Genomic DNA, 14,834 nt, shown 5'->3' with positions numbered 1-14,834 from the left:
CAAAAACTTTTTATATAACACCTGATTTCCAGAAATCTGATTATATCTGCTCTTCCCCAGGGGGATTTCTTTAATCGTAGAGGTGAGGAGTTTTCCTTCTCTAAAATAAGTCAGGTCGGTCATACATCCCACGGATGAAATTCAATGATAACAAAACCATCTCCCGTCCAGCTACCATTGAGGCCCTCTAGAAAACAATGCTTCTCTGAACAGTGTTGCCAATATAGCTGAACTTGACCCAAACACTAGCAAAACACTCAGGTCTTCCATGATTATCCTTAGAGTTAACTGAGCATGTCTTCTTGTGGATCACACTCATCTACTCAGAAATTTTTTAAGTCAATTATTATATCGAGGGAGATAAATCACTCAAATGTTAGCTTGTTGTAGGCAAAGGAAAGAAACATATTAAAAGTTAGGTGTGTTGGTAAAGGAATCAGAGTACTAAAGGTTCTGCCCAACAAATATTCTGAATCCAGGGTTTCTGTATTTCTCCATGCCTAAATTTCTCCTGGGTCACTTGCTATTCAAAAGATTCAGGAGACCAAATGAGATAGGATTATTTTGGTTTTATCAACCAAGAGTCTTCAGATCTTCTCTCAGCCAAGGCATCCAGTGATAATATGATTTATGCTTCAGATTCCTCTGTAGGATTGGAAAGTCTCTTTCACATCGCATTACCAAGCTCCCTGGTCTTGGTCCTCTTTTCCATGTACTCATTCTTCAAGCATTTTCTCATCTCCAAAAAATTTCAGAATGTTGTGATTTTTGTGAAATTCCTTAAGTGTTCATCAAGACATTGCATTCTTCAGTGTTCAAGTGTAGAGATAAGTCAGGATGCATCTTTAGGAGAAGGTGATGGAGCACAGCAGAGCAACCCGCCTGGCAGCCACACCAGAAAGGCTGAAGCGGAATTCACCAGCAAAGATGCCTCATCCCAAGGCCCGCTGGCCAGGGTGCCAGAGCCAGGCAATCTTCACAAGGAGAACACTCCTATGCCCTCCACAGCTGACTCACTTTACTCTGAATTTTTAAGGTATAATTGTTATAACATAGTATAATATGACTGTTTGTTTAACTTAACATTATTGCTCATGCTAATTAATTGCCTGATCTTTAGAATCAAAACCAGAGTCCCCTAGTGGCCAGGATGAAGACCCACAGCTGATACAAACAAGAGGGCTGGAGGCCAGAAGAGGAAACTTTATCTATTCTGGCAGGAAACCCAAAAAGGGAATCTGAACTAGGAGGCAGACAGCTTCTACTGTAACACAAGTACCAAAGAAAAGGATGAGAATATTATGAAATATAGAATACATAAAAATGTAACTATTTGAAACCAAATAGCAGCTCAGTCCTTTAATAAAGCACTACATTGCCTTCTCAGAAAGCATATATCCAAAATTATAATAATTCAGATTGTTTTTGGTTCCACTCAGAAATATTTTGTTAAAAGATTGCCTTACATCGTATTTGAAAAATATAAGCAGACTTTTACCAAATATAGATACAAGGATCATAAACTGAAAATAGAAACCAGAAGACAGACTCAGTGGAAACCAAGGGAATAGTGACATTGTATTACACTTGGCAGTGAAGAAATAGAAATCTATAGTGATTTACTACCTTTACATAAGAATAAAGAATTGGGCGAAAAAATATTTAAACTATCAAAAATAGTAAGACACTTCTTGGCAGTAAGTAAGGAAGAAGATTTATTTAACTGTGGAGAAGGTTGGCAGAAAGGAACTAAAATGAGAAACAATAATATCACATATTAACTTCGTTCTTAAACATCCACATTTAATGTATCAACTTTGGCTGTTGTTATATGCCTTGGCAACTCAATAAAGTTACTGAAATGGAAAATTGAAAATTTTTATTGTGATATTTCCAATTTCTCCTCTAGTGGAATAGTTTAATAATAAGCCATTACATATGCTTTCAGCATTCGCATTAAAATGAGTGAGCTATCATTTTTCTTTCTATTCCTAGTTATCAGCAACTTTATTTACCAGTGCATATTAGGTGGAACGCAAAGCTCAGCTAACCACTGTGGTTGTACTTTCCAAATAGGCAAGTATTATCTATTTTAAAGCTGGAAAAAATCCTAAGTAGTTTCATATTCCATATTTCATTGTATCAATGAGGAAACTGAGGCTCAGAAAGGTTAAGTAACTTGTCTTCAATCAATAACTAGTCGATGGCAGAGTAGATGTCATGCTTCTAGAATGTTCTACTACAGCAGACTATCCTAGAATCCAAATATTATTTCAATAGCAGCTGTTGAACATTGGCCTACACATTCCTGTCTAGCCAAAAAAAAAAAAAAAGTGGCCGAAAAGGATCCTTAATTTATTGAAAGCCTACTTCATCATTATCACAGGGAATACCAGATTGCAAAGGACTCAGATTCCAGTTAGATTCCCCAGTACTTGGGAATGGATATTTTCCTTGCGGCTTTTATGAATCTGCCCTCACCTTTTAAATGTTTTAATTGTCTATAAAATGTCTCTCTGCATTCACATCAGAGTCGTGCAGAATGTCAAAGACTCCCTAATTTGTAAGGTGATATCTTCATAAAGCTGCATTCATTCATCTATTTGTCTTTGCAGAGTAAATCTAATTCTAATCTGGTACCTGCCATTAAGCTGCTCATATCACTAATTTATTTCCTTTTTAAACAGCAATCTGTGCATGCCATCTTTGGCTCAGGGTCAACATAAAGCATTTACATTAACCATTAACCCTCCTGAGGCAGTGGGCTTGATCAGATGAGAAGCCAAGTGGAGCTGAAAGAACCAGGAAAGGGTCCAACTCTTAGTTCAGGTGCCAATAAGCCATGTGACCTTGAGCAAATCATTTATCTCCTCTGAACCTTTCTTCATGTGCAAAAGGTAGGACATCAGGTTCCTGACCCCAAAGATCTAAAACTCTGCATTTCTAAATTGCTAATTTTTAAGCCAAAGTTATTATTTCTTATGCTTGTATCCTAAATTTCCAACCCATGTATTCCATACACCTGGCACAGATTTCAGTCCTAGCATTGAGACAAGTAACTAAACTACAATAAAATGTGATGTCTCCCTTACCATATTGTGAATTCCATAAAAGGTTCATTCATTTTTATAGGCTCAGTGCCTGGCAGAGGTGACATTCTATAAATGTTTGATATATGGATGGATGGATGGATGGATGGATGGATGATTGCCACAGCAAAATAGTAAGAAAAGCTTAAGTGTATGAGTTTATATTATCTCTGTAAATAGCCCAAAGATCATTATCCTAAACCTTATCAGAAGAGCTAGCACTTAAGTGTAATTTTGCCTATTTACAGCTTAATGGACTTCATAGTACATCTCTTATAGCCTAATCTCTTCCTGCCTAATGTTATACTTTTTTTTTTTAGGAGGAGGTGCCAGATAGCGAACCTAGGCCCTCAAATATACACATAATCTTATACTCTTTAATTTCCTTCTTTTTTAAAAAAAAATATGGTTTTATGGATGAGGGGGGGGAGAGAGAGAGAGAGAGAGAGAGAGAGAGAGAGAGAGAGAGAGAAATCGGCTGCCTCCTCCGCGGCCCCCCACTGGGGACTAAGTTGGCAAATCAAGTATGTGCCCTGACCAGGAATCAAACCAGCAATTTCTGAGTGCATTTGAATGATGCCCAACCGAGCCACACCAGCCAGGGCAACCTTCTTGCTTGACCGTGAACTTTCTGAGAGCAAGATCTGTGCCTGATTTATCCTGCCATTCTGTACCTATTCATCCTGCCATTCCGTACCTATTCACTGCACTTATGGGGTCTTCCATCAATTTTAACTAATTAAATTAATTTAAAACAGAGTAGTTTCAATATAATTGTGGCCATATAAAGTAAATGATACACTTCATAACAAATTAATTTTTCAGGGAAAAGAGTTTGGAATAGGTTACCTTTGATGATAAAACTCTGACTTTTTGTCCTTTACCCTTTAAGAATTTCAAAATCTCACCCCTATAAAAACCTCTCAATTTTCGTTTATATGTGGTCAATTCATTTCATTTTCGTTTATATGTGGTCAGTCACTTCATTTTCGTTTATATGTGGTCAGTTCATAATTAATGTAACATAGTTAGGTCTAATGGAATCTAAAAGATCTCCGAAAGGAGAAGAAACATGAAGAGTCCTTTTTACTTCAGTTAACAAATAAAAGTCACAGTAGAGTTGTAGTATTTGTGTAGTTTCAGTTTATGTAAAATCCAGTGGCATGGCAAAAGCATTCCTCTTGCCTTGCATGCAAATCATCTCCATGTTACTTCAGTAGACTCTCTGTCAAACGTTAATAGTCCACCACTCTGAGTGATATGGAATAGCAACTGAATATTGAGTCCTGGTAGAATGTCCTACCATCTTTTGATTTATTATCATGTGATTTCAGTGTATTTACTTTAGGAAGATGTCTTTTTATTCCCAGGCATATACATTTTTCTGGTTGAGGGTTGCTTTCCATACATTCAGTTCTTCCTCTTTCTTAGGCAATGTAAGTTTCACAACTTTCACACATTCACAATTACATACTGTCATAAACAATCTATATTCACACATAAACAATGTCAATATTTTCTAACTCAGTTTTTAAATAGTCATCACAACTTTAAGTATGCTATTAATCCATTATGATTATTGTTACAAATATGATTTCTTCATGGGGATCTTCACTATTACAAGCAGTCCTTTATATTACTGTTAGAAATATTACCAATAAACCATAATTGTTAGGACACCATTATTGTATTTACTATTTGTTTTATCAGGTCCTACATTATCAACATGGACATATTTATGTCTAAACTAGAGGCCCAGCATGCACGAAATTGTGCGCAAGCAGCTTGCTTCAGCTTGCCTCAGCTGGCCGCCCCACCCATTGCCACTAGCTCATGCCCCACCCTCCACCTCTAGTAGCTTTCCACCACTAGTAGCTCATGCCCCACCCACGGTGAGAGCCACTGCTCCTTTGGTCTTGAAAGCAATGGCATCACGGCCATAGGCTTTTTATTAGGATAAATAGACTTCAAAGAAAACAGATTATCCCTTACTCCTCAAAACTTGCTGTCATGTTAATAAAAATAATAGCTGAGATTTATTAAGCACCTCTCATGTGCCAGTTACTGTGTTAGCACAAAATACGTTAACATAGATCATGTCATTAATGTTCCCAAGGATCTTATGGGGTAAAAGCTTTAATTAACCCCATTTTATAGGGAAGAAAACTAAGGTTTAGACAGGTTAAATAATTACTCAAATGCTTACAGCTAGTAAATGATGGTGCTAGAACTGGAACCCAGCCAATTTCACTCCAGATTATTATATTTGGGGAAGAGGATGAATCTGTTCATTTTGGAAGATACCATAATTTTTGTATTTGCATATCAAACTCAAGTTTGCATATCATTTGAAAATTCTGTCTTAAAATCAAAAGCACATAGAGAGTGCAAATTGAAATATTTGCAATAAGAATTACAGGTTATCAAAAATATAATGAATCATTATTACTGCAAAATTACCAGAGTACATCAAAGTAGGAACATAATGTATTATATAATTATCAGCATAGTTTTCTAACTGTGAATTTGCTAGTGTTGATTGATTAATTTTATACTTAAGCTTATTAACTGTATACCTTAGCAGATTTTTAGTGTCTGAGGTTGAAAGTTTAATTTCTTTTCACAAAGATTAAACAAAGATTTTCTAGCTGCCAAAGATAATAAAGCAAAAAATGATTAAAAGTAAATTTAACCACAAAGATTTTGATAGTACCACATTACATTATATCCATCTATAAATTGATTTTTATAAAAAAGCAAATATGGAAAATCTGACATTCATTGTTTCCTTTATTATTTTCTCTTTGCCATAGTGCAATTAAAATCACATTTATAAGGACTATTTGTGTAAAATAGCTATGAACCACATTCTCTCTGAAAGCTTAAAGAATCTATGAGCCTTTTAGAAAATATGCCTAACATGTTATCTTAATAAAGATAGCTTACAAATAAGAAATATTTCCTGGTTTTATGATCTGAAGCCAAAATTATATAAAGCTTAAGAGGCAAATACTCCTTGCTTTTAAAACTACGCCACCTAAAAAGTTTAAATATTTACACTGGAAAGCAAATAAGTACTCTGAGAATATGAGAATTCACCCAAAGAGGCTTTAGAACCAAATGATGCATTGCGATTCATTTCGAAGCCACTGCTCTATTTACACATCAAAAACTTACTGAGGGTTTGTCATATTCAAGACCCTGAGACATACTGTATGGTATATGTCCTCAAAGAGCTTATCTTTTGGACTGTTTTGTTTATTTTCTATGTTCTTAATTATGAAAATAATAGAACAGACACTTGTTTCACAACACCTAGATTTAAGAAAGGTTAAGTATTTTAAGTACTTCTTAGCCTATTGTTATTACACAAAAATCCAGGTAGTTATATTAGAACCAATAACTCAGTTTTCCATTTAAAATTCCTTATATGCAGACCTTCTAAGTCCTATGGTAGTTTCGGTTTGCAAAATCAGTCTACTAAAATTTCACTTAAATTAAAATAGAAATGGTACTTAGACACAAGGGTGATTTTACATGAGTATATTTTTTAAGAGCCATATTGCTTTTACAAAGAAACTGAAGAGAAAGGGAGCAAGGGTAACAGGGTAAGGTCATCAACTTGGTGACTATAAGACACAAAATCGGATTCCAGTACTGATTTTGCCACCTACCAGAAACATGGACTTAAGTAATTTCAGTTCAGTTCCATTTCCTCATACATAAACAGGCATAATTATGTTGTTTCCCTATTACAGTTTTTTGTGAGGATTAAGTTATATAAGTAAAGGATTTAGCATAATGTTAGGAACAACACATGTGTTCAATAAATGGTATTTATAATCATAATTAGAAAAGAGGTAAATTGGGGAGGAAAGGTTACACAGTTGGTCATTTTCCAGGGATGTTGCAATAAAAACAACAAAAAATAACAAAAAGAATTTAGATAATAGTTTATACTTCCATTATTATAAAACAATGAAATTTGAGTTGGACTAAAGAATGAATGCAAGTATCTTTCATCACTATAAGCCGTGCAAGAAATGTGCAAATACTACTTGACCTAAGGAAAAACCACAAGCTCTGAGGAAATTGTGGATAATTAACTTGTTAAATAATTCACTAAAATTAACCATTTGTCATTATGTGAATCACATGATACTGGTTGAAGACACTGTGTAAAAAACAATGATGTTTACAACTTAAACTTCTATGTACCAAATTCCTTACTTGAGAGGAACTCAAAGATTCTATTAGAGGTATTATTCCTCTATTCCCACTTTGCTGAAGGTTTTTATCAAGAAAGGGTATTGGATTTTGTCAAGTGCTTTTTCTACATCAATTGATATGACTATGTAATTTTTATCTTTCAATTTGCTTATGTGATGTGTCACATTTATTGATTTGCAGATATTGTACCATCCTTGCATCCTGGAAGGGAATAGTCTGAGGAGGATAGGTTTTAGTGCTTCTTTGAATGTTTGGTAAAACTTCCCTGTAAAGCCATGATAATAAAATCCTTATATGTCAAACCTACAGCCAACATCATGCTCAATGGGCAAAAACTAAAATCATTTCACTTAAGAACAGGAACAAGACAGGGATGCCCACTTTCACCGCTTCTGTTCGACATAGTACTGGAAATGCTAGCCATAGAGATTAGACAAGAAGAAGAAATAAAAGGTATCCAAATTGAAAAAGAAGTAAAACTGTCATTATTCACAGATGACATGATACTGTACATAGAAAACCCTAATGACTCCATCAAAAATTATTAGACTTAATAAATTAATTCAGCAATGTAGCAGGATACAAAATTAACGCCCAGAAATCTATGGCATTTTTATGTACTAATAGTGAATTTACAGAAAGAGAGATTAAAAAACAATCCTATTACCATTGCACCAAAAAATTAAGATACCTAGGAATAAACTTATATAAGGAGGTAAAAGACCTGTACTTAGAAAACTATAGGACTCTGAAAAAATAAATAGAGGAAGACATAAACAGATGGAAGAACATACCATATTGATGGGTTGGTAGAATCAACATCATTAAACTGTCCATACTACCCAAAGCAATCTATAGATTCAATGCAATCCCCATTAAAATACCAATGGCATATTTCACAGACCTAGAACGAACTCTCCAAAAATTCATCTGGAATAAAAAAAGACCCAAATAGCTGCAGCAATCCTAAGAAAAAAGAACCAAGGAGGAGGGATCTCAATACCAGATATCTTTTTATATTACAAAGCCATATTACAAAGCCACTATTCTCAAAACTGCCTGATACTTGCACAAGAATAGATATATAGACAAATGGAATAGAATAGAGAACCCAGTAATCAACCCAAACCACTATGCTCAATTAATATTTGACAAACAAGGCAAGAGCATACAATGGAGTCAAGACAGTTTCTTCAATAAATGGTGTTAGGAAAATTGGACATATTCATGCAAAAAAATGAAACTACGCCACTAACTTATACCATACCCAAAAATAAACTCAAAATGGATTAAGGACTTAAACATAAGACGGGAAACCATAAAAATCTTAGAGGAATCCACAGGCAGGAAAATCTCAGACATATGCCGAAGCAATATCTTAACTGACACAGCTCCTAGGGCAGTGGAAACTAAAGAGAAAATAAACAAATGGGACTACATCAAAATAAAAAGCTTCTGCACAGAAAAAAAAAAAAAATCAACAAAACAACAAGAAAGCCCACTGCATGATGCTGGGGTCCGATCCCAGCAGGTCCAGGGGTCCCTAAAGGTGTGGACAGAGTCGGTGAAGAAGGAACGACACGGAGAAAGCGTTCAGTTGATCAGCAGTCTTGCCAGGATCTCTAGCCACAATCTCCAGCCAAGGTCTGTGTCCATGCAGACTGGCTGCAGCCACTGTGGAAGACAGTATGGAGTTTCCTCAAGAAATTAAAAATGGAACTCCCATTTAACCCAGTGATCCCACTTTTAAGAATATATCCTAAGAAACCTAAAACACTCATCAGAAAGAATATATGCACCCCTATGTTCATAGCAGTGCAATTTACAATAGCTAAGATGTGGAAACAGCCTAAGTGCCCATCAGCAGATGAGTGGATTAGAAAACTGTGGTACATCTACACAATGGAATACTACGCTGCTATAAAAATGAAGACACTCCTACCATTTGCAACAGCAAGGATGGACCTGGAGAGCATTATGCTAAGTGAAAGAAAGATAAAGATCACATGATCTCACTCATTTTTGGAATATAATGAACAACATAAACTGATGAACAAAAACAGATCCAGAGACAGAGAATCATCAATCCGACTATCAAACCTCTGAGGGAAGGCAGGGGAGGGTGGGGGGAAGAGGGAGAGATCAATTAAAGGACTTGTATGCATTCTTATAAGCATAACCAATGGACAAAGACAGTAGGGGGGTGAGGGCACGAGGGGAATGGGGGGGCAGTGGGAGGGATAAGAACACATATGTAATACTTTAATCAATAAAGAAAAAAGATTCTATTAGAATACCTAAATTAGGGCTATACCAGAAAAATAGGCAAAATAAGGGAAATGTCAATATCCTACTTATTAATTATAAGGTTGAACCATATAAAAGTAGCTATTGCTACTTTTTTAAGTTTAAAAATCATTAAATATCACTAATTTCAGAAGGTTTAATCCAATTGGGAGTTTCTTGACATACTCTATTCTGAGTTCAGGGTACTATTTCAAGTCCACCACAGCACACTGGAATGGCCTAAATCCCGTATCCTCTTCAGAGCCACTGCAAAAATGGCAGGTTAGACAAAATAGCAAACACAGAATCAATTTCCTAAAGGAATCTAAAGAACATAAATAAAAAGGCATTATGAAAATATACTTGGCCATGTCACATCTGCCATAGAATGGATTTTTTAGTGTAATCCTTGAGTAATCCTTGAATCACCAATTATCCTTGAGTAGCCAATAATCCAATTTTACCAGTTATAAACCTATGCACATGTCAAGGCCCCATTTGGAATAATTTTAAGCTCTGAGACAAATCTTTCCTTAAAAAAAAAAATCCAACTTCAGGGAATAATATACATAGTAGCCCACACTAATATCAGGTGCCTCATTTTTTCCAGGGCATATGGAAAACCTTTCTTACCAATGCACTTGCAGTAAGGTGGGACCATGTGAATAATTCTTGCCAATGAAATGTAAGTGGGAAAAATGAGTATCACTTCTTAATGCTGAGAAGGGAAAGGCCCATATGGTTTCCCTTTATGCACTACAACAATCAGGGAGGTCTTGAAAGGAGACTGCAGAGCCACACAATCAAAAGAGCCTGGACTGTCAATGCACCTCATGGAGGGCAACTGCCATGAAGACCACCCAAAACCATTGGGTTTCTACATGAGGGAGAAAGGAACTTTTACTGTGAAAAGGCACTGAGAGCTTGGAGTTGTTTGTTACCACAGAATAACCTAATTTATCTTAACTACTGTTATCTCCAAAAACACCCAAAACAACTGATTATCCTTTAGATGCTTTGCTTAATAGTCTACTACTAGGCTATAAAAAATGCGCACAAAAATATATATAAATAATGAATATTCTAAAATGACATCAGGAATTAAAATACCCCCTTTTTTCAATTCTCCAAATTTCCTCTACTTTAGAGATTTTTCAGAAATTTAAAACTCAAAATAACCTCCACACACATACTTTCAGAAAAGATTTGGTTGTGTGGCTTTTGTTTGGCTTTTAGTTGTTTGATTCTGTTTTAAGGAAAAGTTATTTAGGGTTTGAGGCTGAAAATTTGGACCTGGCACCTGGATCTCACATTTTAGATGTGAGATCTAAAATCTTCAATCCTGTTTTTTAAAACATGTCCAGAGGGGATTGAATTAAAACCTTCAGAGGCCCAAGCACTGAAGAAACCTTATTTCATCCTGACCCCTCTACCCATATGTACTTCCAACAAGGCAAAACAAAGTCATAAATATTTATAAGGAATTCTAATAAAGTTTTACTCTTTTTTTGTATGACTACTACACTCTCCCTTCATTTACTTGTTTATTTTTTAACTTAGGACCAACTATCATCAAGTGACCAAATTAGGTTTATTTGGCCTTCAAGTTTATAGATGAAATTGGAAGGATAATACATATTAAAGAGAACAGTTTACAAAATAATAAAACTGGGCTCTCTTTTTTAGCAATCAGTTCTATTGCAAAACAACAAACTGTACAACCTTGAATAAATCCCAGGTTGTACAGTTTCTACTCTAGAATGAGATCCATATAATATCTAAAAATATTAAATTGCCAACAAAGTAATATAAGTTTCACCTATGAAAACAATCAGTTTCTAGCATTGCTCAGGACACTCTGATCCATTGACAGCAACTGTCTTAATCCTTCTACCTTTGTTTCTTCCTTGCTACTTGTCCTCACCTGCTCTACCCAAATTCTGAACTTGGAATGCCTGTGCTTTTGAACTTGATCAAAGAATTTGCTTCCTAGCTTTTGACCCCTGGCATAACCCCAGGATTCAGAGTGTACTTGGCCTCCAGCCCAACCTGTTCCTTTCCAGTCTTAAAGGAAAACTATCACAACCACCAGTGAACAATTGCCATGTGCTAGGCACGCTAGGCACTCTGCACAAATCACCTCAACTAACAGCCACAAAAACCTTAATTGATAGTTTTATCACCATGTTGTGATTAAAGCAACCAAAGAACTTGAGAAAGGTTAAATGGCAAGAGGCCAGGATTTAATCACTGATCTCAATCCTAGACTTTTAACTCTGATTATACTATCGCTGCCTCCATTTTTTAACTTAAAAATAAATATTTACTGACCACCTACTCTATGTGCTAAATCATGGTTATACAGGTGTGAATAATACAGACGGGTCCCTAATTTCATAGCAAATGCATCCCAATGGAGATCATGACATAAATATGTAACTAAATAATATCATTTCTGAATGTGACAAGTGCTACGAAGGAAAAAACAGGTTTAAGTGATGGAGGACTAGAGGAGTAGGTGGCAGCACTAGATGGCTGATGAAGAAAGACATATTGGGAAGAAGCCACTCATTTGAAAATATGGACTAGGAAAATTCCAGAGTGAGGGAATTACAAGTTCACAGGTACAAGGTCAGGAATGAGTGTGCTGTCTTCAAAACACGAAAAATCATCTAACGTCACAGAGCGTAGTGGCCCAGGGGAGAATTTGTAGAAGAGATGAAAAGGGTAGGCAGAGTCAAGTCCTACAGGGCCTAGTTGTCATTGCTAAGAATTACAGGTTAATTCTAGGTGCAATGAGTGCCACATTTTGACATGATGACAAAGCTTTTTTAAAATACAGAGAATGTATCATTTTAAACAATGAATACAGAGAGAGACTAGAAAGATATAAAAGCACAAGGTATCTTAAAAGGTCAAGGCACAGAAACCCTGAAAGGAAATGGATATTCTGTACTTTTAGCAATCAGTTCTATTGCAAAACAACAATGGAGTTCATGGGAGATGAAAAATAAGATTTTAATTTCCTATAATTTAGTAATATTTATGGGTGCCATCTCTTCAGACTAGGAATATTTTCCCAAGGTGAAATGTCCTCTCTCAGGTTGGTAATCTGAAATCATGGTTTCAGAATTCAAGACAGCCCCTGTAATAAATCCCAGGTTGTACAGTTTCTACTCACAAAGCATGATATCTGTGGAAAATGAGCGCATTACAATCATAAAATAATTTTATTAAGCACTGCATACTGAGAAAGAGAAATGGACAGAATTCTTGTAATCAAGCACTTGTCTTCTTTTATGGAAGGAAAATAGATGGTGCCACTTGTGCAATATCCATCCGGACAGACATTACAAAGATGGCTTTTACCATGCAATGTTTTCTTTTGTAGTAAAACCCAGAGGGCACGGTACTGTAAAAATGTGAACCTCACCAATTCGGAGACTTTGTTATTAACAAATAAAACTTTGGACTGAATTTGGTTATAGAACTTACAAGTCCCATCTTTGGGGACTACAGATAAATCTCCAAATTCCTTTCAGAAATATTCTACCCTACTGCAGCTTTTAAAGTTCAGGGCAGGTGAAACATCAAAGTTAGAAAGATAAGATTATAATCAAATTGTTGCAATTTTTCCTTAAATCCATGCCATATTAACTAGTTTAGCAGGAATATCAGGAAAAATGAAACTAACAAGTTCAAAATCTGGAATCTAGAGCCAGAAATTCAAATGTAGGGAGAAAACACAGAAACTAAGTGCATTCCGGAAAAAAAAAATAGTGTCTTAGAAGTAACAAAGAAAAAATATTCAGTGCATTTCAACAACTAAACTGCAGGGTAACTTCATGCCCCTGAGAAAAAGAAAATCTTTATTTTCTCATAAAAGAATAAAGAACACACACATTTCAAGAACCATAAAAGCTGTAACTAAGGAAAGGCCATCTGGGCAACCAGATTATCTTCACAATACAGTCTTCACTATTTTATTTGGTCCTATTTTATGTACCACAGAAAATTAGATTTCCATCACTTTCCTTGAAAATGTTCTGCCAAACTATTAGATATTATTGCTAAGTAGTAACCAGTAATCCCTACCAAGTAGTTTAAAGCCCTCTGCCTGCCTCTTACTGATACTCTTTTTTTTTCCAATAGGACCATATCACAAAAATAATTTTTTTGTGAAGGTTAACATTTTAATTGGGAAAATGATAGCCAGGAGTGGCATAGTGGTAAGTTCAATTCTGAGGCACATGCACACACCCCAAGGAGAAAAATAAAATAACCTATAAGGTTTCCTTTCACCTTTTATTAATTTCAGAATAAACAAATCTCTAGAGACAATGATCCCTTTTCCTTCATGGGCACCCTTTGGGGTAGGATTCTTTGTGAAATTCAAATATTCTGGGCTGCCTGACATATTTGTATGGATACATGAGGCATAGCCAAAGGTGTCCTACTTTCTCTAGCTACAACTTTCAAAGAAAAATAACATTCTCTCCAAGCTCACTCTGAGGTAGCATATCACAGTGCAAATACTCAGAATGAGTCAAAGATTTGGAGTCTAAGCTCAGCTCTTCCAGGATCCAGTGGTGTGAGCACAGGCAAGGCCTTTGGTATTCTGTGCCACAGCTTCTTCATTCACACTGTGGATTGCCTTAAAGTCTCCCTTCATCCACCAAATGTTATGGTGTGGTTATATTCATCTAAGAAAATAAAACTAAACAGATAGTCCTTCTACTAAAGATATGTTGATATCAATTGTTACACAATGTTGGGGGGAAGAATAAAAAATGCATAAATTCATCGTGCAGATAAATATGCTATGTTTTAGAATATGAGGTGTTGGTGAAAGCTTGAAAAGAAATAGGGTAAACCTTCCTTATGCGTGAGCAGTGAGAAGAGTTTGATTGTGTTTTAATATTACTTCAATGTCAGGTTCTATGGATACATTTCATTGTAAGAAAAAAAGTCAACTAATTTAAAGAAGATAGTGAATATAAAGTCATACTATCATGATCTGTAGTAATTCAAACCTAGAATAACAGGGTAACCAATACCCCTAAGTAGACACCAAACTCATTTTGGGGGGTAAGTTTAATCTCCTTGCAAAATATGGTAAACTAAAAAGGTTTCTTCTCTTCTTCTTTCCCTTGAAATTGTGGAATTATCAAAACTGAAAAGAAAAATGTAAAAAGGTGCTGGCACCCTGAATAGGTATTCTCTGATTAA

General features: G+C 35.6%; 1 pseudogene; it reads right to left on the bottom strand.

Annotated features, from left to right (window-relative positions):
• Positions 1–399: 399 nt before the first annotated feature.
• On the bottom strand, positions 400–894 carry LOC102761666 (annotated as a pseudogene).
• Between the last annotated feature and the right edge of the window lie 13,940 nt (positions 895–14,834).

This window comes from Myotis davidii, unplaced genomic scaffold, assembly GCF_000327345.1.
Source record: "Myotis davidii unplaced genomic scaffold, ASM32734v1 scaffold655, whole genome shotgun sequence".
Lineage (NCBI taxonomy): Eukaryota > Metazoa > Chordata > Mammalia > Chiroptera > Vespertilionidae > Myotis > Myotis davidii.
This window is presented reverse-complemented; position numbering and strand designations above follow the sequence as displayed.